The sequence below is a fragment of the Schistocerca americana genome, chromosome X, assembly GCF_021461395.2.
Source record: "Schistocerca americana isolate TAMUIC-IGC-003095 chromosome X, iqSchAmer2.1, whole genome shotgun sequence".
NCBI lineage: Eukaryota > Metazoa > Arthropoda > Insecta > Orthoptera > Acrididae > Schistocerca > Schistocerca americana.
Window position 1 is genome coordinate 1,565,947 of NC_060130.1, and position 14,508 is coordinate 1,580,454.

Below are 14,508 nucleotides of genomic sequence, written 5' to 3' on the forward strand. Positions count from 1 at the left end.
ACGCAACAATACCCCTTGGAGACAAGTCGGCTGGAGGACGATGTATTGAACCTCGACGCAATTTGAGTGTTCCATCGTCATTAGGAGGCCTTCAACGTTGCAATTAACTATCAGTTTCGCATCGGAAACGAAAATCTAGACTCACAGGAGACGGATGAAATGGTGCGCGAGGAAGCAATGTCACCTTGGAGACAAGTCGGCTGGAGGACGATGTATTGAAACTCGACGCAATTTGAGTGTTCCATCGTCATTAAGATGCCCTGAACGTTACAATAAACGATCAGTTTTGCGTCGGTTTCTAAAATCTAGACTCACAGGAGAACGACCATAAGGTGCCCGAGGCAGCAGAATCCCCATGGAGGTAGTTGGCTGAATGACGATGTATTGGATCTCGACGCAATTTGAGTGTTGCATCGTCATTAGGAAGCCCTGAACGTTACATTTAACAATCAGTTTCGCGGCGGATTCGAAAATCTAGACTCACAGGAGATGGATCATATGGTGCCCGAGGCAGCAATATCCTCTTGGAGACAAGTCGGCTTGAGGACGATGTATTGAATCTCGACGCAATTTGAGTGTTCCATCGTCATTAGGAGGCCTTGAACGTTGAAATTTACTATCAGTTTCGCATCGGAAACGAAAATCTAGACTCACAGGAGACGGACGAAATGGTGCGCGAGGAAGCAATGTCCCCTTGGAGACAAGTCGGCTGGAGGACGATGTATTGAATCTCGACGCAATTTGAGTGTTCCATCGTCATTACGAGGCCCTGAACGTTACAATTAACTATCAGTTTCGCGTCGGAATCGAAAACCTACCCTCACAGGAGAACGACAATAAGGTGCCCGAGGCAGCAATAGACCCTTGGAGTCAAGTCGGCTGGAGGACGATGTATTGAATCTCGACGCAATTTGAGTGTTTCATCGTCATTAGGAGGCGCTGAACGTTGCAATTAACTATCAGTTAAGCGTCGGATTCGAAAATCTAGACTCACAGGAGAACGACCATAAGGTGCCCGAGCCAGCAATAGAACATTGGAGACAAGTCGGCAGAAGGACGATGTAGTGAATCTCGACGCAATTTGAGTAATCCATCGTCATTAGGAGGCACTGAACGTTACAATTACCAGTTTTGCGTCGGATTCGAAAATCTAGACACACAGGAGAACGACTACAAGGTGCCCGGGGCAGCAATAGACATTTGGAGAGAAGTCGACTGGAGGCCGATGTATTGAATCTCGACGCAATTTGAGTGTTCCATCGTCATTAGGAGGCCCTGAACGTTACAATTAACTATCAGTTTCGCATCGGAATCGGAAATCTAGACTCACGGGAAAAGGACCATATGGTGCCCGAGGCAGCAATATCCTCTTGGAGACAAGTCGGCTGGAGGATGATGTATTGAATCTCGACGCAATTTGAGTGTTCCATCGTCATTAGGAGGCCCTGATCTTTACAATTAACTATCAGTTATGCGTCATATTCGAAAATCTAGACTCACAGGAGAGCGACCATTAGGTGCCCGAGACAGATATATCCCCTTGTTGTCAAGCCGGCAGGAGGACGATGTTAAGACTCTCGACGCAATTTGAGTGTTCCATCGTCATTAGGAGGCGCTGAACGTTACAATTAACTAGCAATTTAGCGTCGGATTCGAAAATCTAGACTCACAGGAGTCGGACCATATGGTACCCGAGGCAGCAATACCCCTTGGAGACAAGTCGGCTGGAGGACGATGTATTGAACCTCGACGCAATTTGAGTGTTCCATCGTCATTAGGAGGCCTTGAACGTTGCAATTTACTATCAGTTTCGCATCGGAAACGAAAATCTAGATTCACAGGAGACGGACGAAATGGTGCGCGAGGAAGCAATGTCCCCTTGGAGACAAGTGGGCTGGAGGACGATGTATTGAATCTCGACGCAATTTGAGTGTTCCATCGTCATTAGGAGGCCCTGAATGTTACAATTAACTAACAGTTTTGCGTCGGATTCTAAAATCTAGACTCACAGGAGGACGACCATAAGGTGCCCGAGCCAGCAATAGAACATTGGAGACAAGTCGGCAGAAGAACGATGTAGTGAATCTCGACGCAATTTGAGTAATTCATCGTCATTAGGAGGCACTGAACGTTACAAGTAACTAACAGTTTTGCGTCGGATTCGAAATTCTAGACTCACAGGAGAAGGACTATATGGTGCCCGAGGCAGCAATTTCCCCTTGGAGACAATTCGGCTGGAGAACGATGTATTGAATCTCGACTCAATTTGAGTGTTCCATCATCATTAGGGGGCTCTGAACGTTTCAATTAGCATTCCGTTCTGCGTCCGATTCAAATATCTGGACTCACAGGAGGACGACGATAAGGTGCCCGAGGCAGGAATAGACCCTTGGAGACAAGTCGGCTTGAGGACGACGTATTGAATCACGACGCAATTTGAGTGTTCCACCATCGTCATTAGGAGGCACTGAACGTTACAATTAACTATCAGTTTCGCGCCGGATTCGAAAATCTATACTCACAGGAGACGGACCACATGGAGCCCGAGGCAGCAATATCCCCTTGTAGGCAATTCGGCTGGAGGCCGATGTATTTTAGCTCGACGCAATTTGATTGTTCCACCGTCATTAGGAGGCATTGAACTTTACAATTAACTATCAGTTATGCGTCGGATTCGAAAGCCTAGACTCACAGGAGAACGACCATAAGGTGCCCGAGGCAGGAATAGACCCTTGGAGACAAATTGGCTGGAGGCCAATGTATTGAATCTCGACGCAATTTGAGTGTTCCATCGTCATTAGGAGGCCCTGAACGTCACCATTAACTATCAGTTTTGCGTCGGATTCGAAAATCTAGACTCACAGGAGTCGGACCATATGGTACCCGAGGCAACAATACCCCTTGGAGACAAGTCGGCTGGAGGACGATGTATTGAACCTCGACGCAATTTGAGTGTTCCATCGTCATTAGGAGGCCTTCAACGTTGCAATTAACTATCAGTTTCGCATCGGAAACGAAAATCTAGACTCACAGGAGACGGACGAAATGGTGCGCGAGGAAGCAATGTCACCTTGGAGACAAGTCGGCTGGAGGACGATGTATTGAATCTCGACGCAATTTGAGTGTTCCATCGTCATTAAGATACCCTGAACGTTACAATAAACGATCAGTTTTGCGTCGGTTTCTAAAATCTAGACTCACAGGAGAACGACCATAAGGTGCCCGAGGCAGCAGAATCCCCATGGAGGAAGTTGGCTGAATGACGATGTATTGGATCTCGACGCAATTTGAGTGTTGCGTCGTCATTAGGAAGCCCTGAACGTTACATTTAACAATCAGTTTCGCGGCGGATTCGAAAATCTAGACTCACAGGAGATGGACCATATGGTGCCCGAGGCAGCAACATCCTCTTGGAGACAAGTCGGCTTGAGGACGATGTATTGAATCTCGACGCAATTTGAGTGTTCCATCGTCATTAGGAGGCCTTGAACGTTGAAATTTACTATCAGTTTCGCATCGGAAACGAAAATCTAGACTCACAGGAGACGGACGAAATGGTGCGCGAGGAAGCAATGTCCCCTTGGAGACAAGTCGGCTGGAGGACGATGTATTGAATCTCGACGCAATTTCAGTGTTCCATCGTCATTACGAGGCCCTGAACGTTACAATTAACTATCAGTTTCGCGTCGGAATCGAAAATCTACACTCACAGGAGAACGACCATAAGGTGCGCGAGGCAGCAATAGACATTTGAAGACAAGTCGACTGGAGGCCGATGTATTGAATCTCGACGCAATTTGAGTGTTCCATCGTCATTAGGAGGCCCTGAACGTTACAAATAACAATCAGTTTCGCATCGGAATCGGAAATCTAGACTCACGGGAAAAGGACCATATGGTGCCCGAAGCAGCAATGTCCTCTTGGAGACAAGTCGGCTGGAGGACGATGTATTGAATCTCGACGCAATTTGAGTGTTCCATCGTCATTAGGAGGCCCTGAATGTTACAATTAACTATCAGTTTTGCGTCGGATTCGAAATTCTAGACTCACAGGAGAAGGACTATATGGTGCCTGAGGCAGCAATTTCCCCTTGGAGACAAGTCGGCTGGAGGACGATGTATTGAATCTCCACTCAATTTGAGTGTTCCATCATTATTAGGAGGCTCTGAACGTTTCAATTAGCAGTCCGTTTTGGGTCGGATTCGAATATCTGGACTCACAGGAGGACGACGATAGGGTGCTCGAGGCAGGAATAGACCCTTGGAGACAAGTCGGCCTCAGGACGATGTATTGAATCTCGACGCAATTTGAGTGTTCCATCGTCATTAGGAGGCGCTGAGCGTTACAGTTAACTATCAGTTATGCGTCGGATTCGAAAATCTAAATTCACAGGAGAACGACCATAAGGTGCCCGAGCCAGAATAGAACATTGGAGACAAGTCGGCAGAAGAACGATGTAGTGAATCTCGACGCAATTTGAGTAATTCATCGTCATTAGGAGGCACTGAACGTTACAATTAACTAACAGTTTTGCGTCGGATTCGAGATTATAGACTCACAGGAGAAGGACTATATGGTGCCCGAGGCAGCAATATCCCCTTGGAGACCAGTCCGCTGCAGGACGATGTATTGAACGCAACGCAATTTGAGTGCCCTATCGTCATTAGGAGGCCATGAACGTTACAATTAACTATCAGTTATGCGTCGGATTCGAAAATCTAGACTCACAGGAGAACGACCACTAAGCGCCCGAGGAAGCAATAGACATTTGGAGTCAAGTCGGCTGGAGGCCGATGTATTGAATCTCGACGCAATTTGATTGTTCCATCGTCGTTAGGAGGCCCTGAACTTTACAATTAACTATCAGTTATGCGTCGGATTCGAAAGCCTAGACTCACAGGAGAACGACCATAAGGTGCCCGAGGCAGGAATAGACTCTTGGAGACAAATTGGCTGGAGGCCAATGTATTGAATCTCGACGCAATTTGAGTGTTCCATCGTCATTAGGAGGCCCTGAACGTCACCATTAACTATCAGTTTTGCGTCGGATTCGAAAATCTAGACTCACAGGAGTCGGACCATATGGTACCCGAGGCAACAATACCCCTTGGAGACAAGTCGGCTGGAGGACGATGTATTGAACCTCGACGCAATTTGAGTGTTCCATCGTCATTAGGAGGCCTTCAACGTTGCAATTAACTATCAGTTTCGCATCGGAAACGAAAATCTAGACTCACAGGAGACGGACGAAATGGTGCGCGAGGAAGCAATGTCACCTTGGAGACAAGTCGGCTGGAGGACGATGTATTGAATCTCGACGCAATTTGAGTGTTCCATCGTCATTAAGATGCCCTGAACGTTACAATAAACGATCAGTTTTGCGTCGGTTTCTAAAATCTAGACTCACAGGAGAACGACCATAAGGTGCCCGAGGCAGCAGAATCCCCATGGAGGAAGTTGGCTGAATGACGATGTATTGGATCTCGACGCAATTTGAGTGTTGCATCGTCATTAGGAAGCCCTGAACGTTACATTTAACAATCAGTTTCGCGGCGGATTCGAAAATCTAGACTCACAGGAGATGGACCATATGGTGCCCGAGGCAGCAACATCCTCTGGGAGACAAGTCGGCTTGAGGACGATGTATTGAATCTCGACGCAATTTGAGTGTTCCATCGTCATTAGGAGGCCTTGAACGTTGAAATTTACTATCAGTTTCGCATCGGAAAAGAAAATCAAGACTCACAGGAGACGGACGAAATGGTGCGCGAGGAAGCAATGTCCCCTTGGAGACAAGTCGGCTGGAGGACGATGTATTGAATCTCGACGCAATTTCAGTGTTCCATCGTCATTACGAGGCCCTGAACGTTACAATTAACTATCAGTTTCGCGTCGGAATCGAAAATCTACCCTCACAGGAGAACGACCATAAGGTGCGCGAGGCAGCAATAGACCCTTGGAGTCAAGTCGGCCGGAGGACGATGTATTGAATCTCGACGCAATTTGAGTGTTTCATCGTCATTAGGAGGCGCTGAACGTTGCAATTAACGATCAGTTAAGCGTCGGATTCGAAAATCTAGACTCACAGGAGAACGACCATAAGGTGCCCGAGCCAGCAATAGAACATTGGAGACAAGTCGGCAGAAGGACGATGTAGTGAATCTCGACGCAATTTGAGTAATCCATCGTCATTATGAGGCACTGAACGTTACAATTACCAGTTTTGCGTCGGATTCGAAAATCTAGACACACAGGAGGACGACCACAAGGTGCCTGAGGCAGCAATAGACATTTGGAGACAAGTCGACTGGAGGCCGATGTATTGAATCTCGACGCAATTTGAGTGTTCCATCGTCATTAGGAGGCCCTGAACGTTACAATTAACAATCAGTTTCGCATCGGAATCGGAAATCTAGACTCACGGGAAAAGGACCATATGGTGCCCGAAGCAGCAATGTCCTCTTGGAGACAAGTCGGCTGGAGGACGATGTATTGAATCTCGACGCAATTTGAGTGTTCCATCGTCATTAGGAGGCCCTGAATGTTACAATTAACTATCTGTTTTGCGTCGGATTCGAAATTCTAGACTCACAGGAGAAGGACTATATGGTGCCTGAGGCAGCAATTTCCCCTTGGAGACAAGTCGGCTGGAGGACGATGTATTGAATCTCCACTCAATTTGAGTGTTCCATCATTATTAGGAGGCTCTGAACGTTTCAATTAGCAGTCCGTTTTGGGTCGGATTCGAATATCTGGACTCACAGGAGGACGACGATAGGGTGCTCGAGGCAGGAATAGACCCTTGGAGACAAGTCGGCCTCAGGACGATGTATTGAATCTCGACGCAATTTAAGTGTTCCATCGTCATTAGGAGGCGCTGAGCGTTACAGTTAACTATCAGTTATGCGTCGGATTCGAAAATCTAGATTCACAGGAGAACGACCATAAGGTGCCCGAGGCAGCAATAGACCCTTGGAGATAAGTTGGCTGGAGGACGATGTATTGAATCTCGATGCAATTTGAGTGTTCCATTGTCATTAGTAGGCCCTGAACTTTACAATTAACTATCAGTTATGCGTCGTATTCGAAAATCTAGACTCACAGGAGAACGACCACAAGGTGACCGAGGCAGCAATAGTCATTTGGAGACAAGTCGGCCGGAGGCCGATGTATTGAATCTCGACGCAATTTGAGTGTTCCATCGTCATTAGGAGGCGCTGAACGTTGCAATTAACTATCAGTTATGCGTCGGATTCGAAAATCTAGACTCACTGGAGACGGACCATAAGGTGCCCGAGGCAGCAATATCCCCTTGGAGACCAGTCCGCTGCAGGACGATGTATTGAACGCAACGCAATTTGAGTGCCCTATCGTCATTAGGAGGCCATGAACGTTACAATTAACTATCAGTTATGCGTCGGATTCGAAAATCTAGACTCACAGGAGAACGACCACTAAGCGCCCGAGGAAGCAATAGACATTTGGAGTCAAGTCGGCTGGAGGCCGATGTATTGAATCTCGACGCAATTTGATTGTTCCATCGTCATTAGGAGGCCCTGAACTTTACAATTAACTATCAGTTATGCGTCGGATTCGAAAGCCTAGACTCACAGGAGAACGACCATAAGGTGCCCGAGGCAGCAATAGACCCTTGGAGACAAGTCGGCTGGAGGACGATGAATTGAATCTCGACGCAATATCAGTGTTCCAGCGTCATTAGGAGGCCCTGAACTTTACAGATAACTATCAGTTATGCGTCGGATTCGAAAATCTAGACTCACAGGAGTCGGACCATATGGTGCCCGAGGCAGCAATTCCCCTTGGAGACAAGTCGGCTGGACGACGATGTATTTAACCTCGACGCAATATGAGTGTTCCATCGTCATTAGGAGGCCTTCAACGTTGCAATTAACTATCAGTTTTGCGTCGGCTTCGAAAATCGAGATTCACAGGTGAACGACCATAAGGTGCCTGAGGCAGCAATAGAACCTTGGAGACAAGTCGGCTGAAGGACGATGTAATGAATATCAACGCAATTTGAGTGTTCCATCGTCATTAGGAGGCCCTTAACGTTACAATTAACTATCATTTTCGCATCGGAATCGAAAATCTAGACTCACAGGAGAAGAACCATATGGTGCCCGAGGCAGCAATGTCCCCTAGGAGACAAGTCGGCTGGAGGAGGATGTATTGAATCTCGACGCAATTTGAGTGTTCCATCGTCATTAGGAGGCCCTGAACGTTACAATTAACTTTCAGTTTCGCGTCGCATTCGAAAATCTAGACTCACAGGAGACGGACCACATGGAGCCCGGACAGATATATCCCCTTGTTGTCAAGCCGGCAGGAGGACGATGTTAAGACTCTCGACGCAATTTGAGTGTTCCATCGTCATTAGGAGGCGCTGAACGTTACAATTAACTAGCAATTTTGCGTCGGATTCGAAAATCTAGACTCACAGGAGTCGGACCATATGGTACCCGTGCCAGCAATACCCCTTGGAGACAAGTCGGCTGGAGGACGATGTATTGAACCTCGACGCAATTTGATTGTTCCATCGTCATTAGGAGGCCTTGAACGTTTCAATTTACTATCAGTTTCGCATCGGAAACGAAAATCTAGACTCACAGGAGACGGACGAAATGGTGGGCGAGGAAGCAATGTCCCCTTGGAGACAAGTTGGCTGGAGGACGATGTATTGAATCTCGACGCAATTTGAGTGTTCCATCGTCATTAGGGGGCCCTGAATGTTACAATTAACTAACAGTTTTGCGTCGGATTCTAAAATCTAGACTCACAGGAGGACGACCATAAGGTGCCCGAGCCAGCAATAGAACATTGGAGACAAGTCGGCAGAAGAACGATGTAGTGAATCTCGACGCAATTTGAGTAATTCATCGTCATTAGGAGGCACTGAACGTTACAATTAACTAACAGTTTTGCGTCGGATTCGAGATTATAGACTCACAGGAGAAGGACTATATGGTGCCCGAGGCAGCAATATCCCCTTGGAGACCAGTCCGCTGCAGGACGATGTATTGAACGCAACGCAATTTGAGTGCCCTATCGTCATTAGGAGGCCATGAACGTTACAATTAACTATCAGTTATGCGTCGGATTCGAAAATCTAGACTCACAGGAGAACGACCACAAGGTGCCCGAGGAAGCAATAGACTATTGGAGACAAGTCGGCTGGAGGACGATGTATTGGATCTCGACGCAATTTGAGTGTTCCATCGTCATTAGGAGGCGCTGGGAGTTACAGTTAACTATCGGTTATGGGTCGGATTCGAAAATCTAGACTCACAGGAGAACGTCCGTAAGGTGCCCGAGGCAGCAATAGACCCTTGGAGACAAGTCGGCTGGAGGACGATGTATTTTGTCTCGACGCAATTTGAGTGTTCCATCGTCATTAGGAGGCCCTGAACTTTACAATTAACTATCAGTTATGCGTCGGATTCGAAAATCTAGACTCACAGGAGAACGACCACTAAGCGCCCGAGGAAGCAATAGACATTTGGAGTCAAGTCGGCTGGAGGCCGATGTATTGAATCTCGACGCAATTTGATTGTTCCATCGTCATTAGGAGGCCATGAACTTTACAATTAACTATCAGTTATGCGTCGGATTCGAAAGCCTAGACTCACAGGAGAACGACCATAAGGTGCCCGAGGCAGCAATAGACCCTTGGAGACAAGTGGCTGGAGGACGATGAATTGAATCTCGACGCAATATCAGTGTTCCAGCGTCATTAGGAGGCCCTGAACTTTACAGATAACTATCAGTTATGCGTCGGATTCGAAAATCTAGACTCACAGGAGTCGGACCATATGGTGCCCGAGGCAGCAATTCCCCTTGGAGACAAGTCGGCTGGACGACGATGTATTTAACCTCGACGCAATATGAGTGTTCCATCGTCATTAGGAGGCCTTCAACGTTGCAATTAACTATCAGTTTTGCGTCGGCTTCGAAAATCGAGATTCACAGGTGAACGACCATAAGGTGCCTGAGGCAGCAATAGAACCTTGGAGACAAGTCGGCTGAAGGACGATGTAATGAGTATCAACGCAATTTGAGTGTTCCATCGTCATTAGGAGGCCCTTAACGTTACAATTAACTATCATTTTCGCATCGGAATCGAAAATCTAGACTCACAGGAGAAGAACCATATGGTGCCCGAGGCAGCAATGTCCCCTAGGAGACAAGTCGGCTGGAGGAGGATGTATTGAATCTCGACGCAATTTGAGTGTTCCATCGTCATTAGGAGGCCCTGAACGTTACAATTAACTTTCAGTTTCGCGTCGCATTCGAAAATCTAGACTCACAGGAGACGGACCACATGGAGCCCGAGACAGATATATCCCCTTGCTGTCAAGCCGGCAGGAGAACGACCACAAGGTGCCCGAGGAAGCAATAGCCATTTGGAGACAAGTCGGCTGGAGGACGATGTATTGGATCTCGACGCAATTTGAGTGTTCCATCGACATTAGGAGGCGCTGGGAGTTACAGTTAACTATCGGTTATGCGTCGGATTCGAAAATCTAGACTCACAGGAGAACGTCCGTAAGGTGCCCGAGGCAGCAATAGACCCTTGGAGACAAGTCGGCTGGAGGACGATGTATTTTGTCTCGACGCAATTTGAGTGTTCCATCGTCATTAGGAGGCCCTGAACTTTACAATTAACTATCAGTTATGCGTCGGATTCGAAAATCTAGACTCACAGGAGAACGACCACTAAGCGCCCGAGGAAGCAATAGACATTTGGAGTCAAGTCGGCTGGAGGCCGATGTATTGAATCTCGACGCAATTTGAGTGTTCCATCGTCATTAGGAGGCGCTGAACGTTACAATTAACTAGCAATTTTGCGTCGGATTCGAAAATCTAGACTCACAGGAGTCGGACCATATGGTACCCGTGCCAGCAATACCCCTTGGAGACAAGTCGGCTGGAGGACGATGTATTGAACCTCGACGCAATTTGATTGTTCCATCGTCATTAGGAGGCCTTGAACGTTTCAATTTACTATCAGTTTCGCATCGGAAACGAAAATCTAGACTCACAGGAGACGGACGAAATGGTGCGCGAGGAAGCAATGTCCCCTTGGAGACAAGTTGGCTGGAGGACGATGTATTGATCTCGACGCAATTTGAGTGTTCCATCGTCATTAGGAGGCCCTGAATGTTACAATTAACTAACAGTTTTGCGTCGGATTCTAAAATCTAGACTCACAGGAGGACGACCATAAGGTGCCTGAGCCAGCAATAGAACATTGGAGACAAGTCGGCAGAAGAACGATGTAGTGAATCTCGACGCAATTTGAGTAATTCATCGTCATTAGGAGGCACTGAACGTTACAATTAACTAACAGTTTTGCGTCGGATTCGAGATTATAGACTCACAGGAGAAGGACTATATGGTGCCCGAGGCAGCAATTTCCCCTTGGAGACAAGTCGGCTGGAGAACGATGTATTGAATCTCGACTCAATTTCAGTGTTCCATCATCATTAGGGGGCTCTGAATGTTTCAATTAGCATTCCGTTTTGCGTCGGATTCGAATATCTGGACTCACAGGAGGACGACGATAAGGTGCCCGAGGCAGCAATAGACCCTTGGAGACAAGCCGGCTGGAGGACGATGTATTGAATCTCGACGCAATTTGAGTGTTCCATCGTTATTAGGAGGCCCTGAACGTTACAATTAACTATCAGTTTCGCATCGGAATCGAAAATCTAGACTCACAGGAGACGGACCATATGGTGCCCGAGGCAGCAATGTCCCCTTGGAGACAAGTCGGCTGGAAGCCGACGTATTGAATCTCCACGCAATTTGAGTGTTCCATCGTCATTAGGAGGGCTTGAACGATACAATTAAGTATCAGTTTTGCTTCGGATTCTAAATTCTAGACTCACAGGAGAACGACCATAAGGTGCCGGAGCCAGCAATAGACTGTTGGAGACAAGTCGGCTGAAGGACGATGTGTTGAATCTCGACGCAATTGGAGTGTTCCATCGTCATTAGGAGGCCCTGAACCTTACAATTAACTATCATTTTAGCGTCGTATTCGAAAATCTAGTCTCACAGGAGACGGAAGATATGGTGCCCGATGCAGCAATACCCATTGGAGACAAGTCTGCAGGAGGACGATGTATTGAACCTCGACGCAATTTGAGTGTTCCATCGTCATTAGGAGAACCTGAATGTTACAATTAACTATTTACAATTAACTATCAGTTTTTCGTCGCAATCGAAAATCTAGACTTACTGGAGACTGACCATAAGGTGCCCGAGACAGCAATATCCCCTTGGAGACCAGTCCGCTGGAGGACGATGTATTGAATCTCGATGCAATTTGAGTGTTCCATCGTCATTAGGAGGCCCTGAACGTTACAATTAACTACCAGTTTTTCGTCGGGTTCGAAAATCTAGACTCACAGCAGAACGACCATAAGGTGCCCGATGCAGCAATAGACGCTTGGAGACAAGTCGGCTGGAGGCCGATGTATTGAACCTAGACGCAATTTGAGTGTTCCATCGTCATTAGGAGACGCTGAACGTTACAATTAACTATCATTTTTGCGTCGCATTCGAAAATCTAGACTCACAGGAGACGGACCATATGGTGCCCGAGGCTGCAATACCCCTTGGAGACAAGTCGGCTGGAGAACGATGTATTGACTCTCGACGCAATTTGAGTGTTCCATCGTCATTAGGAGGCCCTGAACGTTTTAATTAACTATCAGTTTCGCGTCGGAATCGAAAATCTAGACTCACAGGACACGGACCACATGGAGCCAGAGGCAGCAATATCCCCTTGTAGACATGTCGGCTGGAGGACGATGTATTGACTCTCGACGCAATTTGAGGGTTCCGTCGTCATTAGGAGACCCTGAACGTTACAATTAACTATCATTTTTGCGTCGAATTCGAAAATCTAGAGTCACAAGACACGGACCACATGGAGCCAGAGGCAGCAATATCCCTTGGAGACAAGTCGGCTCGTGGCCGACGTATTGAACCTAGACGCAATTTGAGTGTTCCATCGTCATTAGGAGGACCTGAACGTTGCAATTAACTATCAGTCTTGCATCGGATTCGAAAATCGAGACTCACAAGAGAACGACCATAAGGTGCCCGAGGCAGCATTAGACATTTGGAGACTAGTCGGCTGGAGGCCGATGTATTGAATCTCGACCCTATTTGAGTGTCCCATCGTCATTAGGAGGCGCTGAACGTTGCAATTAACTATCAGTTATGGGTCGGATTCGAAAATCTAGACCCACAGGAGAACGACCACAGGGTGCCCGAGGCAGCAGTAGACCCTTGGAGATAAGTCGCCTGGAGGCCGATGTATTGAATCTCGATGCAATTTGAGTGTTCCGTCGTCATTAGGAGGCCCTGAACGTTACAATTAACTATCAGTTTCGCGTCGGATTCGAAAATCTAGACTCACAGGACACGGACCACATGGAGCCAGAGGCAGCAATATCCCCTAGTAGACAAGTCGGCTGGAGGACGATGTTTTACTCTCGACGCAATTTGAGTGTTCCATTGTCATTAGGAGGCGCTGAACGTTACAATTAATTATCATTTTTGCGTCGGATTCGAAAATCTAGACTCACAGGAGTCGGTCCATATGGTGCCCGAGGCAGCAATACCATATGGAGAGAAGTCGGCTGGAGGACGATGTATTGAATCTCGACGCAATTTGAGTATTTCATCGTCAATAGGAGGCCCTGAACGTTACAATTAACTATCAGTTTTGCGTCTGACTCGAGAATCTAGACTCACAGGAGAACGACCATAAGGTGCCCGAGGCAGCAATAGACCCTTAGAGACAAGTCGGCTGGAAGCCGATGTATTGAATCTCGACGCAATTTGAGTGTTCCATCGACATTACGAGGCGCTGAACGTTGCAAGTAACTATTAGTTATGCGTCGGCTTCAAAAATCTAGACTCACAGTAGAACGACCATAAGGTGCTCGAGGCAGCAATAGACCCTTGGAGACAAGTCGGCTGGAGGACGATGTATTGCATCTCGTCGCAATTTGAGTGTTCCATCGTTATTAGGAGGCCCTGAACGTTACAATTAACTATCAGTTTCGCATCGGAATCGAAAATCTAGACTCACAGGAGACGGACCATATGGTGCCCGAGGCAGCAATGTCCCCTTGGAGACAAGTCGGCTGGAGGCCGATGTATTGAATCTCCACGCAATTTGAGTGTTCCATCGTCATTAGGAGGGCTTGAACGTTACAATTAAGTATCAGTTTTGCTTCGGATTCTAAATTCTAGACTCACAGGAGAACGACCATAAGGTGCCGGAGCCAGCAATATACCGTTGGAGACAAGTCGGCTGATGGACGATGTATTGAATCTCGACGCAATTGGAGTGTTCCATCGTCATTAGGAGGCCCTGAACCTTACAGTTAACTATCATTTTAGCGTCGTATTCGAAAATCTAGTCTCACAGGAGACGGAAGATATGGTGCCCGATGCAGCAATACCCAT